This window comes from Amblyomma maculatum, chromosome 3, assembly GCF_055883805.1.
Source record: "Amblyomma maculatum isolate TAMU_Amacu chromosome 3, ASM5588380v1, whole genome shotgun sequence".
NCBI classification, from domain to species: Eukaryota; Metazoa; Arthropoda; class Arachnida; order Ixodida; family Ixodidae; genus Amblyomma; species Amblyomma maculatum.
In genome coordinates, this window is record NC_139346.1 from 177,723,830 (window position 1) to 177,739,664 (window position 15,835).

Here is a 15,835-nt window from a genome sequence, read left to right on the forward strand (position 1 = left end):
TTACTTTGGTGATCACTTTTCATCACCCTTAGCAACATAGTTACTTCGAGGAAGTTCAGTAGTTGGACGGTTACTGCATGTATATCTTGACGGCAGCACTATAGAAACTTCGCTCATAGATCATATCGACTGAAGCTTGAGGCGGTCGCCTTTGGATACATTTGGGACAATAGTAGAGCAATACAGAACTCCGCTGAGCCCAGTTGCCGCATCCTTAGTCCACCATCCCTCCCCGCCTCTCGTTTTTTTTTCTTTATTTTTGTTTTATTCGGCTGCAAATTGGGAAGCGAAGGTCAGTTAATCTGCCGTTGGTCAACCATTTATATTGCCTTCGTAAATTATAGTTTTGAAAAATAGAGTGAACGAGAGTTGGAAGGACAATAACTGCACGAAAACATGCCTTAGTTTAGCGATATGCAGCTCCAATGATTTGCCAAAGAGAGCAGCGACACGTCTATTGCAAAAAGAAAAAAGAAAACTTGCTTATTGTATATACTCTTACATTCACTAAATTACTTTTATAAAAACTTCATCCTCGTTTCCCTTCCGGTAAAAACAATCGTCATTCGCCAACCATTTATTACCTCGACAGTCAGCTGGCTCAACGAACGATGCATATAATTTGTCGAGAGTTGCATAGGTTTCGCAGGACCAAGAAACACCTTGTTATCACAGGTAAACGCCCCAAGACTTCTCTCTCCCAAAGCAGTGGTAGCGCACGGTGCTATGGGAAGATGAATTGTTCCCTTGTAGTTGTTTTTCTTCTTTTGCCACCAAAGCTCTCAATAAAACGCATATATTATAAAAGCATCGAGAAAATCCCCGTGTCTACACCAAAGCCGCGCATGAACCTTCGAACATTGCACACCGCAGACTACAAAGTGCGGAGGACCCATAAACAAGAAGAGCCAAGCAGCAAAAGAAAACAACCGCGAGAGACACCGAAGAGGCAGGCACAGCGTCGCAAAGGCGTTTACACAGCGCTTAACAGCGAAACGTTTCCGGCGAGAGGATGCGTGCTGTGCGAGTACGAGTACGAGAGCAGCTCCGATGTCTGCAAGCGAAACTCGCGGGAACGCCTCGCGGCAACCGAGGCCGGGTCCGGTCGCGTTCTCGGAACGTTCCTCTCGGGACCCCAGCGGTGGTTTCTTCCTCGAACCGCGGCTAACGAGCTGTCGTCAACGGCTCGGTCGCATTTTTGGTCGCGTTTTTGCGGGGGCCGGTGGTATACGACGCTCCCATTGTGAAAAACGCGGCGGGAGGTCGCTGCAGACGCGTCCTTCCCGGCGCTTCCTCCGAGGGGTCATTGATGAAGAGATGCCCGGGCACTAAATAACGAGACCGTTGGCGGAGCGGACCCTATTAGCACGGTCCTTTTCAGCGATCTTTGACGGCGTGGGGGATCCCTGGCGTGGGCGTCTCGCTGGCCCTCAGGTGAGCGCGGATGGCTTTTCCCGAAAATCCGAAGGCTTTGTATACAGTGGCCCTTCAAGTTGCGCAGCGCGACTTATGACTGCGGACGAAGCGAGAGGGGGAAAAAAGGCACAAGCGGATGTTCAGTATTTTTTGTTTGTTCTTTTACATGGACATGAAAAGAGAGTTTGGAGCCTGGCAGTGCCGCAGTCTGCTCCTTTTCACGTATCTGAAAGAAATCACTGGTACTGACTACTTAAAGCTCGGCAAATTAAAACACAAACTACACATGCATGCGCAAGAAACGACCTAAACAGCGCAGTAAACAGGTGAGAAATGAGTGAGCACTGAGCTCAATGACAATAAAAGTTAAGTAATCAATGAACGCAATAATCTTAACGATACACAAACGGCAAGCACAGAAGAACGTATTAAGTAAGCGTTGTAAGGAGCAAGTGTACAGGACAACATGAAAATATGCGAAGACGTGGGGCGTAAGAACAAGGTCATAATCGAAAACACATGAAGGTGAACCTTGAAATTGGTTGTCAGACAGCCATCGCACTCGTGTGGCGCCAGCACAGGTTATAGAAGTGTAAAAATAGTGAAAAGACACTGATAAGGGAGGGTTTCTGATAAGCAGATGTCTTCGAGGATATGATTGCTGCGCGCCTTTATCTCCTGTATGTGTAGTACACGCGTCGGTCATAGGCCAATATATTTTGGAGATTTAAATACATTTTGTCAAGGGCTATCAAGTCCGCCTTCGATAATGTCCCGTAATTGTCATGGTGCATTCCAATATGCTAAATCTTCATATTCATGGTAATTCACTCACTCACTCACTCTCTCTCTCTTTCTCTCTCTCTCACACACACACACAGCAGTGTGCTTTGTGTTTATTTTTAAAGGGTGTTTTGTTTCCCTTGAGACTGTTCCCGATCTCAAGACATGAAGGAGAAATGGCAAACCAAGCTCCTCGAGAGGTATACCTTATGACTGTAAACTATAACAGTGGGTCGGTGAAACATGGGTCAAGGACTCAAGATATAATATAGATGTGTTAATTGAGGAAAGGCTGACAGGTTGGCCGGAACGATTCAAATCTGGCCTGCTATTTTGCACTGGGGAAGGGGAAGAGAAGATGAAAGAGGATCATGGTGGATGACGATGTGGGAGAAGACTTGAAAATATATACAGGCACGGCAACTTGCGTTACAAGCGCGAGTCAAGTCTTGGGCAAGCACAAAAGACGGCAAAGAGCCCGCACTGCCTGTACTGTAACATTCAAAACTTCTATGTTATGCTCAAGCCACATCATTTTGCTCATATATACCTCTTGCATTTACATAAAAGGAAATACGGTGATGTTTGTTTATTAGCTTCTATAGCGCTCTGCAAGCGCGCTGTGGTTCCATATGATGACCAAGTAGCGGGTGCCTTTTATATTTGAGGCATGAAAGTGTGGTTGTTCGCAAAACTTAAAATAAAGGCTGCTGTGTCTATGCAATGAACAGAGTGCTAGAATTCATTTGAGCAGCACCCAAACACATATGCCCCTCTCAGGTCCACGAGAGTCCGTGTAGATGTCGACTTAGGCTATATCCGCGATTCTTTCTAAATAATGGGCAAAGCTCAGAACAGAGAGGAAAGGAAGGGGGGACTAACGCGTTACTAATGTACACGCATAGTGCTAACAGCTGTCATGTGAAACAAGGGCACATTTGGCTTTCTTAGGAGCAAGTGAAACTCAACGAAGACGATACGTATGCCGTTTCAACTGTCTCCTGCGCCGTTTTACTTAATCCCAAATCTCGCGCCGATAGTGAAAAACCATGAGGCAGGAAGCTCCAGGCTGTGCAGAAAATAAACCTATTTTCTCTCTCTCTCTCTTACCAAACCAATGAATCCGAATGGTTTCTTGTAACCAAACATACACTCACACACACACACACACACACACACACACACACACACACACACACACACACACACACACACACACACACACACACACACACACACACACACACACACACACACACACACACACACACACACACACACACACACACACACACACACACACACACACACACACACACACACACACACACACACACACACACACACACGTCACAGCCGTGACGGGCGCTTCGGGTGCTGGCTGAGCGGATCACCTGTCGCGCGCAAATCGCTCGAAGAGGGCGCTTCCTGTAAAAGGAGGCGGCATGCGAGCCAGCGAGGAGGACGAAGCGTCATCGCCTGGGAGCGCGCGCGCGCAGGGACACGCACACTCGTCAATTTAATGCTCGGAAACGCGTGCACAGAGACAGGAAAAGGGGCGAGGAGTCCACATCGCGCGGAAGCTGCCGAGGAACTGCATGCTATGCAGGGAAAGGAGCGGCGGCCATCCCTCCTAGTCGGCCAGCTTCTTGGGCGTCGTTTGTCAGCCGCTGTCGCACGCGCGATTTGGCAACGCGCCATGCTATACGGGCTGCACCAGGAGGCGTGCGAATCGGGCGCCGGTAATGAGCCATGTCCGAAAGAGCTCCGCCGCTTCTGCTGCTGCTGTCAGGAGCACCACGCACTCCAGAGAAGTCCTCGCGCACATTGCAGCCGCGCAGAGGAGAAGGCGTCCGCATGCCACGAGCACCAGCATAGACGAGCTGTCCTTGTACAGCCATACTTCTCTTCCGACTATACAGACGCCGATCCTGCACACTGCCCAAGTTCACTGCACCATGAGCGTCATCATTTGTTTTTCTTCCGTTAATCATGTTCACTAATGCGCATTGATTTCTGAGCGCGAAAAGCATTCGAAAGCCCGATTGAGGTTAGCGCAATTACCGAATTCGAATGCATTCGACGTCTGTACTTTCGCACTGTACCGCGAGCCCAGCAGATAGCTGCTCAGATGTATACCTGGTATGCAGACTATGGCATGATAACATCTAGGGCGACTTTGCACAGAAAAGTGACATGACTCAAAAATGATGAAGACGGGTGCACTGGTCACTAGCCTTAGCACTGCAAAAAGTTGCATGATGTAGCCCTGATGCTGCGGCAAACATGGCGTGTTTGGGTTTGCGTGGAATGATAAGCAAGCTGAGCTTGCAAACCACTGCATGCACCAAAGTGAATCTTGGTGACTGAGTTATGGTTCCGCTCGGTCGGAGGAGGGGATCAGCAGGCGTCCATAGGATCAGAAAACTTGATTTGTTAAAGTAACGAAGTGCTAAACTTTATTTGCAGTATAGATCGATATAAGATACAACAGCAAAAAGGCCAATCCTATACCGTACGGGCACGCAACGTATCTGCGCGAAGATCCATTGGCAGAATCAGGGTGGTTGCTGCTCCTGTATCCTTGTATAGACCCTCTCCTTGACCTATCAGAAAGCAGCTTGTCAGCCCAACACACGCTTCGACTGAACTCGACAGACAATTAATCTCCCGTTCTAAAACCCATGATTCGAACGCTATAGATGAGATGACGTGTATCGGCTCCCCAGTGCCCCTTTTCTTGCAGCCGCGGTAGGGTAGGAAGATTGCTAAGGTGACGCCCCTGCGACTTTCGCATCAGCTCCATCGACAGAAGGTGACACGCCACGGGCAAGGAAGGTCTTCCGTGATTCTTGGTCCTAGAGATAGTAGTGGTATGTGGTTATTTATTATTAGATACTTAGAAGGAAGGAAAAGATATTGTCGGCTGTCGGTGCAAACGAGCTGATTATGTCTGATTGTCGGCTTCATTCGCTTTTTCTTTTCCTTTTATATACTGCATGTCCCATTCTTGCCCTCTTCACGGCTGGCAGTAACTGTGAAATAAACAAATAAGATAAATAAATGGCGTCACCGGCAGTGGATTTTGTTTTTTTGTTTTTTTTTTCATCGCGCCATCACTCTCCCCATCGCGTCACCACCCTCTCTTATAACGTCACGTTGTTGCTAGGATACGCCATGGCGTCACCGGCAGCGGAAAATTTCCATCGCGCCATTATTCTGGCCGCCGCCCTCTCCCATGACGTCACGTTGTTGCTAGGATGCACCATGACGTCCGCGGTGGCGGTCTCGTTGGCAACCGCATTGGCATTATACGTCACCACGAGTGCACCCTTTTTTCGACATGTTTCTCGGCTAATTATATCTTATTATCGTCATGATAACAAATTCACAATATGGCTTCCGCAAACAACGTTCCACGGAACTTGCCTTGCTTGATCAGAAAGAGTTTATCCTTAAAGGTATTGAACAAAACTGTTATGTACTAGGAATTTTCGTTGATTTTAGTAAAGCATTCGACTCTCTCAACCGTAGTTTACTTCTACTAAAGCTGATTTTACGGCATACGTGGTACCGCTTATGATGTAATTCAGTCGTACCTTGGCAATCGTAAACAATACATAACTTTAAATTAATTCTCATCCTCAATTAAACCTAATTTTCTAGGAGTACCGCAAGTCAGCATTTTAGGTCCCTACCTCTTTAATATATTTATAAATGACATTGTCAACTTAGATCCATCCATAAAGATTGTCATCTACGCAGATGACACCAGTCTATTTCTAATAGATGATGATTGCAAGTATGCTTTGCCAGCGGGCAACCGACGCGTTAAAGAAACTTCAAGACTGGGCTTCCAGTAACGCATTAGTCATTAATGCTGAAAAAAATAAGGCAGTAATTTTTCGAGCAAGAGGGAAACAAGTTGACCTTACTTATCCCTTAATGTTAGATAATAGACCCATTGAAATTGTCAGTAGTTTTAAAACACTAGGGGTATTTTTCCAAGATAATATGCAATGGAACACGCACGTCGATCATGTTGTAAGTAAATCGGCCCGTGTAATAGGCATACTGTTTCGCAACAGGCTTCTATTTATTACCTATAAGCACTAGACTAGTATCATTCCCTTTTCCTTTCCCACATACAGTATTGTATTTTGGTGTGGGGTACAACGACGGCAACAAATATGTCAAAACTAATAAAACTGCAAAATAGGCTGATTAAAATTATCCCAAATAATTCTTCAACACGGAACCCTGACGTTTTGTTGAAGTTCTATTTCGTTATCAGACCTGTACAGGTATCGCCTTTGCAAAACATTCAGAAGCCAACAAAAATATGAATTAAACTTGCTGACACATATAGCATGCTTAAACGCTAACAGTCATTATTACTCAACGCGTCATCCCGAATTTTGGTTTGTACCTCGTTCAAGGACCAATTACGGAAATAGAATGTTGAGTGTAGCCGTTCCGAATGTGTTGAATGCTTTCAGGAAAGAGGAAATCAACATAGAGAACCTGACCTTAAGATCACTCAACAGATTGTTTTTGTCATGTTCCTCTTCATATCCATGAAATTATTGACATGCTCTCTTATGACTATTTTTCCTGTTATATCATTTCTGTGCTTTTGTTTTCTCAATTCGCTGTGAAGAATTCCTATGGTCTGTTTTCTATTCATTGTAAATGTTTCTTTTTTTACTTTATTGATTGTAGTTCAATCATGTATTTATCATTTGCTTTATTGATACATTGTGAATTTGTAGCTGATGCTGTGCTCAAGTATAGGGGGTGGGAGCCAAGTCAAGCTGCATGATTGCAGCTTTTTCTCCTATCTCCTCATGTATGTAATCATAATACATGAAAATAAATCTATTCTATTCTATACTATACTATTCTATTCATGTTAACAAATCGCTTTTTAATCTATCCCAACCCTTTATTCGTCATGCTCGTGCTTCTTATGCCACAACTCTGACAACTTCCGCTTTAGTCTGACGTCACTACTAGTTTTGCACTTTGGACGTCCGACGCTATTGTGACGTTTAACTGAATTATATGTCTCCAATTAATTACTAATCACTCCACATCGACCAAATTTAGTATTTAGCGACATTTTTGCACCCTCGACCTCACACAATCATTCTTTTCCTCATAATTTTTCACTGAACGACGGAAACGTACCGATAAGTTTTGCGTTCACTTTTGGTGGCACGAAATGGCATAGTCAAGTAATAATTTTGCGTTAAAAAAAAAATAACTGCAGTGTGCCGACAATCAGTATGGCCATGGTACACGGCGTGTGCTTTAAATCAATGAGCAATAAACAAAACATGTTTTTGATGCTTGACTTTGCCAAAAAAAAAAAAAAAAGACAGTAAGCGAGAGGCATACAAATTCTTGAAATAAAAGCTTGCTCGCACAGGTAACAAACAAATGTTTAGCAGCGGACTATTTTCTGTTGAAGAATAATTGTGTGCAACGGTTACTGCAGACTTCGGTTGTATCCGACTCTACTCGTATAGTTGTGTGCGATGTTTATTCAGTGTGAACAATTTTCATTTGACTCGGCAGTTTGAGCACCTTTGTTAAAAGGCTTCTCTATCGTGGGGTGCCAGTAGAAGCTGAGTACGGGCATATTAATCATGAGCCGATCTATGGTTAATGGGTGCGTATGACAGTGGTAAGCGGAGCGCGTTTGTATTCAAATTACTGTTCCATGAGCAGCACACTGACATATACTTCATGCTTGATGTGTGTGTGTGTGTGTGTGTGTGTGTGTGTGTGTGTGTGTGTGTGTGTGTGTGTGTGTGTGTGTGTGTGTGTGTGTGTGTGTGTGTGTGTGTGTGTGTGTGTGTGTGTGTGTGTGTGTGTGTGCGTGTGCGTGCGTGCGTGCGTGTGTGTGCGTGCGTGCGTGCGTGCGTGTGTGCGTGTGTGTGTGCGTGTGTGTGTGCGTGCGTGTGTGCGTGCGTGTGTGTGCGTGTGTGCGTGTGTGTGTGTGTGCGTGTGCGTGTGTGCGTGTGTGTGTGTGTGTGTGTGTGTGTGTGTGTGTGTGTGTGTGTGTGTGTGTGTGTGTGTGTGTGTGTGTGTGTGTGTGTGTGTGTGTGTGTGTGTGTGTGTGTTTCGTCCGTCTGTCTGTCTGTCTGTTTGAAGCGGGTACGCCAGACAGCTCTAGCCTTCAACGTGAGTGTCGGTAGGTACCGGTAGGGTCAGTGGCAGGCGGTATAGCTGGCAGCTGGCATGGCCGAGCACTAACTGGACGTATAGGGTTGCCTGAAGTTACGTTTGGCTGGAGCTATCCAACTCGACCTCTAATTTCATGTGGGAGGGTGACACCAGACTCAGACTGCAGAACCCTTGCATTCACTTTACCGTATACGTAGGCCACGTCAGGCACGTTGATACGGCTTCGCTAAAGCGGGGCCTTATATGTGGGCTGATATAGCCTGCTATCGAGACACATGCTTAAAGGAGGAGATAAGGTGTCCCCCTTAATTCGGCCACAAGCATCGCCAGGCAAAAGAAGTTTCCGCTCCCATCCAGGTTTAACCACATGCATTTCTTTTGTCAGATAAATGATGTCAGCTCAAGATTCAATTCGAAACAGGCCATATTGTATTATTGGCAAAGTAAACCGGTTGTTTTAACGTCACGTATGTACTTGAGTAATCTCTTCGCTTGTAGACTGAAAGGCGACCTATGCACAAAACAAAGAAGCGAGCATCTCTTTAGTGCGCATTCACAAATTGCGAGTTGCAGGTGCATTATGTTGTTGTTTATTGATATATGTCAAAAAAGGAAGGAAAAGGTGTTTGCCGACCCGGTATCTGCTATCTGATATCTGAAGCACCAGAACTGGGGAAATAAAGGGATAGGGAGGAAGCGGTAGACAAAATCAGAGGTGAGGGATAGGGAGAAAGGACAGAGTAGGGAAAAATAAAAAATAAAAAGAGATATAGAGCGATGAATTAGCTGAACCCAGTCACACTGGAGGAGGAAGGCGCTGGACAATCCCCATTCATGCTCTATTTCACATGTATAAGAGGTGTTATTCAAACATTGTACTCGTCCGACCCTCTCCCTGTCCCGGGCTTACTTAGGAAAAACGACTTCCGTTTGCTCGTTTCTTCGAGTAATGCGAGAGTGGCTTCCGGGTGGTGGTAGTGAATCAAAAAGAAGGAAAAGGTGTTGCCGGCCGAGGCAACTGCTACCTAAAAATCTGATGCACCTGAGCGGCGGCCGGCGGGAAAGAAAAGGGAATAGAACGAGACACCCTTTTGTTGGAAAACAAGCCTTACAGAGAAGCTGACTTACAGAGTTCCGCAAGTTGCCCTTTAACCGTGCATGGCCATGCACACATTCAGCTAGAGACTCATGATCCCCATTGCTGACATCGCATTGTCTATTCGCCGCGAGATCGACCTAGAGGTGGCGCCACCATCACTCCGGTAGTGTGGATCGGCAGCCGGCGGCGCTCGCAGAAACGCACGCTGCGTATGTCTGCTTCCGAGTTTACGGCGGGTTTGTTGGCGATGAAAGCGTCTGCATTATTTCTGCAATATTGCAGATAAAGATCCAAGGATTTCGCCAATGCAGCAGAAGAAAAGCAGATTTTAGGAAAACAATACACGCAGCCACCAGACTTCTAGATTTACTTTGCACGTTTCTGGCGCTGTATCGCGCTCACGCGCCTAATGCTTGGGCCTGCCTAATGACAACTTTGTTTTTATTATCGACTTTTAAACAGTTCGTGCGTGTCTCATATGCGAGTGAGACCGGCGAATTTAGTGTCAAGCCCACGCAGATACCTGCAGTACTTTTGATTAAATCGAGAAACTGGTTCATTATATCGTACTTGACTCGAGGATTAAGCAGGTTAAATGTAGCACTGGCAGCGCACTGCATGGCGAGTTGCTTGAGTGCACATAAACTCTGGCCCAGACAACCACGCACAAGTATTCCCCGAAAATGAGATCACGCCGACACTATACAGGAAACCTTGCCGCACAGGAAAGCTGATTGTTCACGTGTACAGCGCTGAGTGGATTGAATTTGCCGAGATGCTTTTTGCGGCCACTGTCATCGAATGTGATAGTATTACTGCATGCGCCACTAACTGTAAATGATTTCCTGAAACCGAGGAAAATATAAGGGATTTCTGATGTGTGGGATGTTGATATATAACGGTAAATTAGTAGTGTAATTGTTTTGTTTTACAATGCCAATAAATTTCACTGTGTGAGAGAAATTTTACACACTTGACAGAATTTACAATACTCAGCGATTAAATTTCAGTAACGTTAAAGTGCAAGCTACGAATTACTCGCTGCGAAGACATCGTCATAAACTGCGCAATGGACACTGTCATGTTCTGGGAAACAATTTTACAGGCTGAAAATTTCTTTATCACTAATTATTTAGCAGTGACTAAATCGTTTGCGAAGTAAAATAGTAGGGTTGCTTCCAAAACAGATGCCGGATATAAAACTATTCCGAAAGAAATGGAGGTCATCTTATCATGCGACTATAAAAACGCATTTATTCCCGAACTAAACACTGACATTTAGGTCCGCATGAAGCTGTTTTACTCCCCTTGTCAGAAAAGACGAGTTTTGTCGGAAGACAGCACTTGGACGAAAAGGGATTATAATGATTATAATAGGCTACCAGCAAAAATTGATCTAGGTGCATTATGTAATATTTAGGGTAACAATTAGGTGCAGGGAATATGTTTCCCAAGCATTCGAGCATTTCTCTAAAGCAAAATGTGCTCACTAAAACTTTTACGGATACACAGAAGCCTTCAACAAAAAAAAAAAAAGAAGAAAAGAAATGCATGTTGGCCCGGGTTTAACGCATGAAAGCGGCATCGGCTATGACGGATGATTGCAGAGGCTGGTTTTGGTTTCGTTTTTTGTTGTTTTTTCATTATTAACACCACATTTACCACGTGGGATTGTTTATTGTGCAGTCAAATCCCACAGCAGAGGAGCGCCTTTCGAAACGGTTGTGATTGAATCCCCCGTTCTCGAAATCAGAAGTCGAGCGCCCTTACCATTGAGACACTGCGACAGAGGTTTAAAAGCAAAAAAAAAAAAAAAAAAAAGAAAGAAAGTACTCACACAACTCTATCGTGCATACAGACGGCATAGTAGGCAAGAGTGGTCTGTTCAAACTGCATTCTGCTATATGAAGCAGTCTGCGGTGGCATATGTTTTAGTAGCTGCGGTATTCCAAACAGAAACGGGAATATGCGATTTCTGAGCGTTTGCATTAACTTTTATTGACGGCAGCAACCTGTTTTGCTTTGACACGGCGGTAACGACAGTACCACTTCGTTTGAGACATTGCATGTCAAAGGATCTCAAGCGCCGAAGACCGCGATGGATGATGTCCTTATCCAAGCATGACATGCTCGATACGGACAAGTATATTTTTTTTAATGAAGCGTGAGGTTATAGACTGTTCATATTTATTTTGCAAGAGGCATATAGGTAAGCAAAAGCTCACAAGAACCGAGAAACAAACAAAAACACTCGTGTACACGCCGCATGCGCGCACGTAAGTCTCCGCGGGCTGGCACGCGACGCGAAAACGCATCCACACTGAGTAGGTTTCGCCGCTGAGCCGCAAGGTGGCGACTCTGCTCGATCTCGAGGCCAATACACGACACCAATGGCTTCGCAGCCTTCAGACACACCATGCTCCGGACACACCGTCAGCGAGGGTCCTTATCTATCTCTCCTCTGTGTATCTAGGAACCCGCTGTGCGTGCGGGCGGCAACGTGACCGCCGGGCGGCGAGAGAGCTCGTGAGCATCGGACTCCGGCAGAGTGGCGTTTTTTTCTTCCTAGTACGGCGCGTTGCGCGCGCGGTGACGACTGTGCGGGACACGCAGAGCGAGCCGGAGACGCCGTCGCGGTCGCTTAGTGAGGGGGGGGAGGCTACGCCGCGTCGTGCGAAGCGTCGCTTCCGGATGGGCTTTTGTGCGCAGGGCCACATTGTTTTCCTGCGGGCGGCTTTCTATTTGCGCGAGCCACGCGTGCGCCCATCTCCATTCGTCGCGCGCTGAGCGAGCGACTATATACGCTCTGTCCAGGAAAAAGAAAGGACAGTTCGCCCCGCGTTTGCCCGATATGCATGATGCCTGTGCTGTGTATGTGTTTGCGAGGAGGAGGTCAGCCATCAGGTCGCACTGAGAAAGCTAAATGTGTCGGCCCGGACAGACGGCAAACGAGCAGAGTACGTGTATTTATAGCGTAAACGTATATCGCACGGTATGATGGCTGCGTGCGCACAGCGTATACATCATACTTGGCTCGGCTGACTCGCACAAAAGGCCAGAAAAATGGCTAACCCAGGCCCGGTTATGAGTAGCGCAAAACTGATTCCGAACATCTGTAAGGCGCCGTAATAATATGTCAGCGGGAAATCGTTCGTAACGTGGACGAATGAGCAACCGCGATCTTCTTCTGCAGGGTCCATATATCTCGTGCACATAGCTATTATTTGTCCCCGCTTATATTCTTATTGCCCGTTGCGCCGACTGACATATCCTGAAAGTAACGAATGCTTTGTATCATTTGAGCAAATGATGAGAAACGGAAAAAAATATATACATGGGATACAATTGTGAGACCACAGATGTTACATCGACCTTCCGTCAATGGTAGTCTCCTATGATTATATGTGCTTCGTGCAAGCAATGTCCTTCACTTGTGGTAAAATATGTATATATATATATATATATATATATATATATATATATATATATATATATATATATATATATATATATATATATATATATATATATATATATATGTTCCGTATAAAAAATTTATGACTAAGCAGATGAATTTATTCACACACACACACACACACTGCTAAAATGTGTCGAGCCGTAATTCAATGTCAGCACTTTTTAAGAGGATAGAACACACACCTGAGATTCACGTTATCGTTGACGTCGACCCACACCTAATGTTCGTTAAGGACGCGCTCATCACCATGCCAGCAAAATGACAGCAAACGCTTAAAGCCCATTAACGTCATTAGTTTCGAAGCTCGGTCTGCGTATCTATATTTATTATCATTAACGACTCGAGAACTGGTTGATATTTTTCACCTGTAATATCAACCTTTGCCAAAAGAAATAAAGAAATATGTTCAAGACGAATTAGAATTATCAGCTACAACTACATATCATAACAAAATCCGCTCGCATACATATCCGATGAACCCAGCCTGCTCCAACCTCTGCCACCTTATCTCGGCAGACTTCCTAATCGCATCTGGCCGCCTGACATTCTCGCCATCTGTTGACACCGCTCCGTTACCATTAACGATCAACGGTTATCGTGCATTCACATTACTTATTACCTAATACCTTGCCCATGTCCATTTCTTGTTGATCGAATATGATTTCATTAACTCGAGTTTTTTCCCAGACCCTCTCGGCTCCCTTGTCTCGTATAGCGTTACACCTGTTACTTACCTTTTGATAGCTTGCCGAAGTGTCGTTAATTCTGATTCAATACGGCTTTTCACATGTTGTTGTTGTGGCTGTAGAAAGAAGGAAAAAAAAATGCACGGGCCTGCTACAGCTGAGCCACCTCCGCTGCCTCGTGCAGACAGAAGAGAAAATAGAGAAGAAAAAAAACGAAGTGGGAGAGAAAGACGCGCGCCGCAACAACAGCCGTCGTCCACCACCGAAGTGGTGGCGAGTGCAATGACGGCTATACAAAAGAGAAATATTCGGTGGCCGGCCAGCCCCCGCCGCAAGCGGCGGTGACCTACCTGTCCCATCCCCATCAGGGGAGTACCAGGACCGCCATTTTCACATAGCCTCACGTGGGTTTGAGGCTTTTCATATAGGTGCAGTTCCAGAAAAGTAATATACATGCAGCTGTTATATGATTTCATGTTTAAGGTATACTACTGGCCAACTGCATGCCTTTTATTATTTCAGGTTATACTGCTCCGCATGTTCTCCATCTCATTATTCTTAATATTATTTCAGTGTCTTATATAATCCGGATCAGTGGTATGTCGCTAATTGCTCCATAATCCTTTGCCCATTCATAACGCTTCGCTGCTTATCAAAAAAATTACAAGGGTTCAACGCTGCTGAACCAAGTAATTAGCGAAAGCATTAGCTGCGGGTGACCGAGCGTTCCTCTTCTTCCTCAGCCCACATATAAAGCCTCGCTTTAACCAAGCCGTATGAACGTGCCTTAGTGGCCAGGGTCATAGCAGGTTGAATCTGACATAACCGTCATGTGAAACGAGAGACCAAAGTTGGCAGCTCCTGCCAGCCGCTTGAGATGGTAGCCCAGCTCTCACCCTGTCCCGTGGGATGTGACGTCACAGCGTCACGTGGGTAAGACGTGGCAACCGGCCGCGCTACGCTGAAGGCTCGAAACTATAGAGTATATATCAAATTGCTTTCGCAATATAAATGCTTTTTCTTTTGAGGCTTCACTGCTCCAGAATTCCGGGCATTAATCGTCAGACACACCCGCTCTATTCGGCAGTCTGTATGTTCCCCCTCATATGTTTAAATTATCGATTCTTTAACGCAGTATTCAGCCGCGTTAAAAGTAACCGCATTGTTATCGTTCTCGTCTAGCAAGTCGAAAAGGTATCTAAGCCTCAAGCCAACGCAGTAGACAGATTTAAGCTAATGTCTCGCTATAAAATTCAATTCCCATCGCTTTGAAAATATTAGAGTGTTTCGTCATAGAGGCACATTTTACGTATAGGATATAGTTTTTATCATCTGGTAGTGCGCTATTATATACGTAACAAATAAGTGTTCGAGTATGGAAGTCTTGCCTTGACGAAGTGTGCGAACTTGTTGCACTGCGCAGGACAGGGAGGTAGACAAAATTTCTGTTTCCTAACCCACTACCCCTAACCCCAATTTCCCCCAATAAAGTTTATCAATCAATCAATCCACGTATGACTGGACGCAAAAACCTTTCCCTTTTTCAAAATTTGTTATTCCCTGCAGTCTACATGAACAAGGAAGAATTCCCTTGATCAAACTTGTTTGGGGCATCTTGAACTTGAGGTCCAAGGAACGATTGTAAGGCATATATCGTACACGGCATGCATCCATCTGCTATTACATGAATCGAATTCGACTTGCCTCGTTTAGCGCCGGTATGTACGATACGCTCCATGCACATATCTGTCCGTGTATGTGGGGTGTGATGTGCACTCGCAGCTCTGATGGCTCACGCGCAGCACAGAAAGCATAAAAATCCGTGCGACCGACGACGTAAGACATGCGCAATCCACACGCGTAACAACGTCGTCACAAGGGCCAGTCACGCACTTCCGCGCTGCTCCACAGTGCCGCCATGTCGGGCTTCCCGGATGGAAACAACGCCGTCGCGCGATGCATGATGTGAGGGCAGAGAGACAGTTGTCACGACGAACCGAGATGCCGCGGCTTTCCTTCGCCGGCGAAGGTTTTGGTGCATACGCCCATATATGCTATATGCGCATGAGCAGAGGGAATGACGCGCACGTAGCGAAACGAGAATGCATAAAAAAAAACCGTCCACTGATCACAGAAATAACATTCAACACTCAGCACTGCACAAAGCTGCACTCTGGGGTG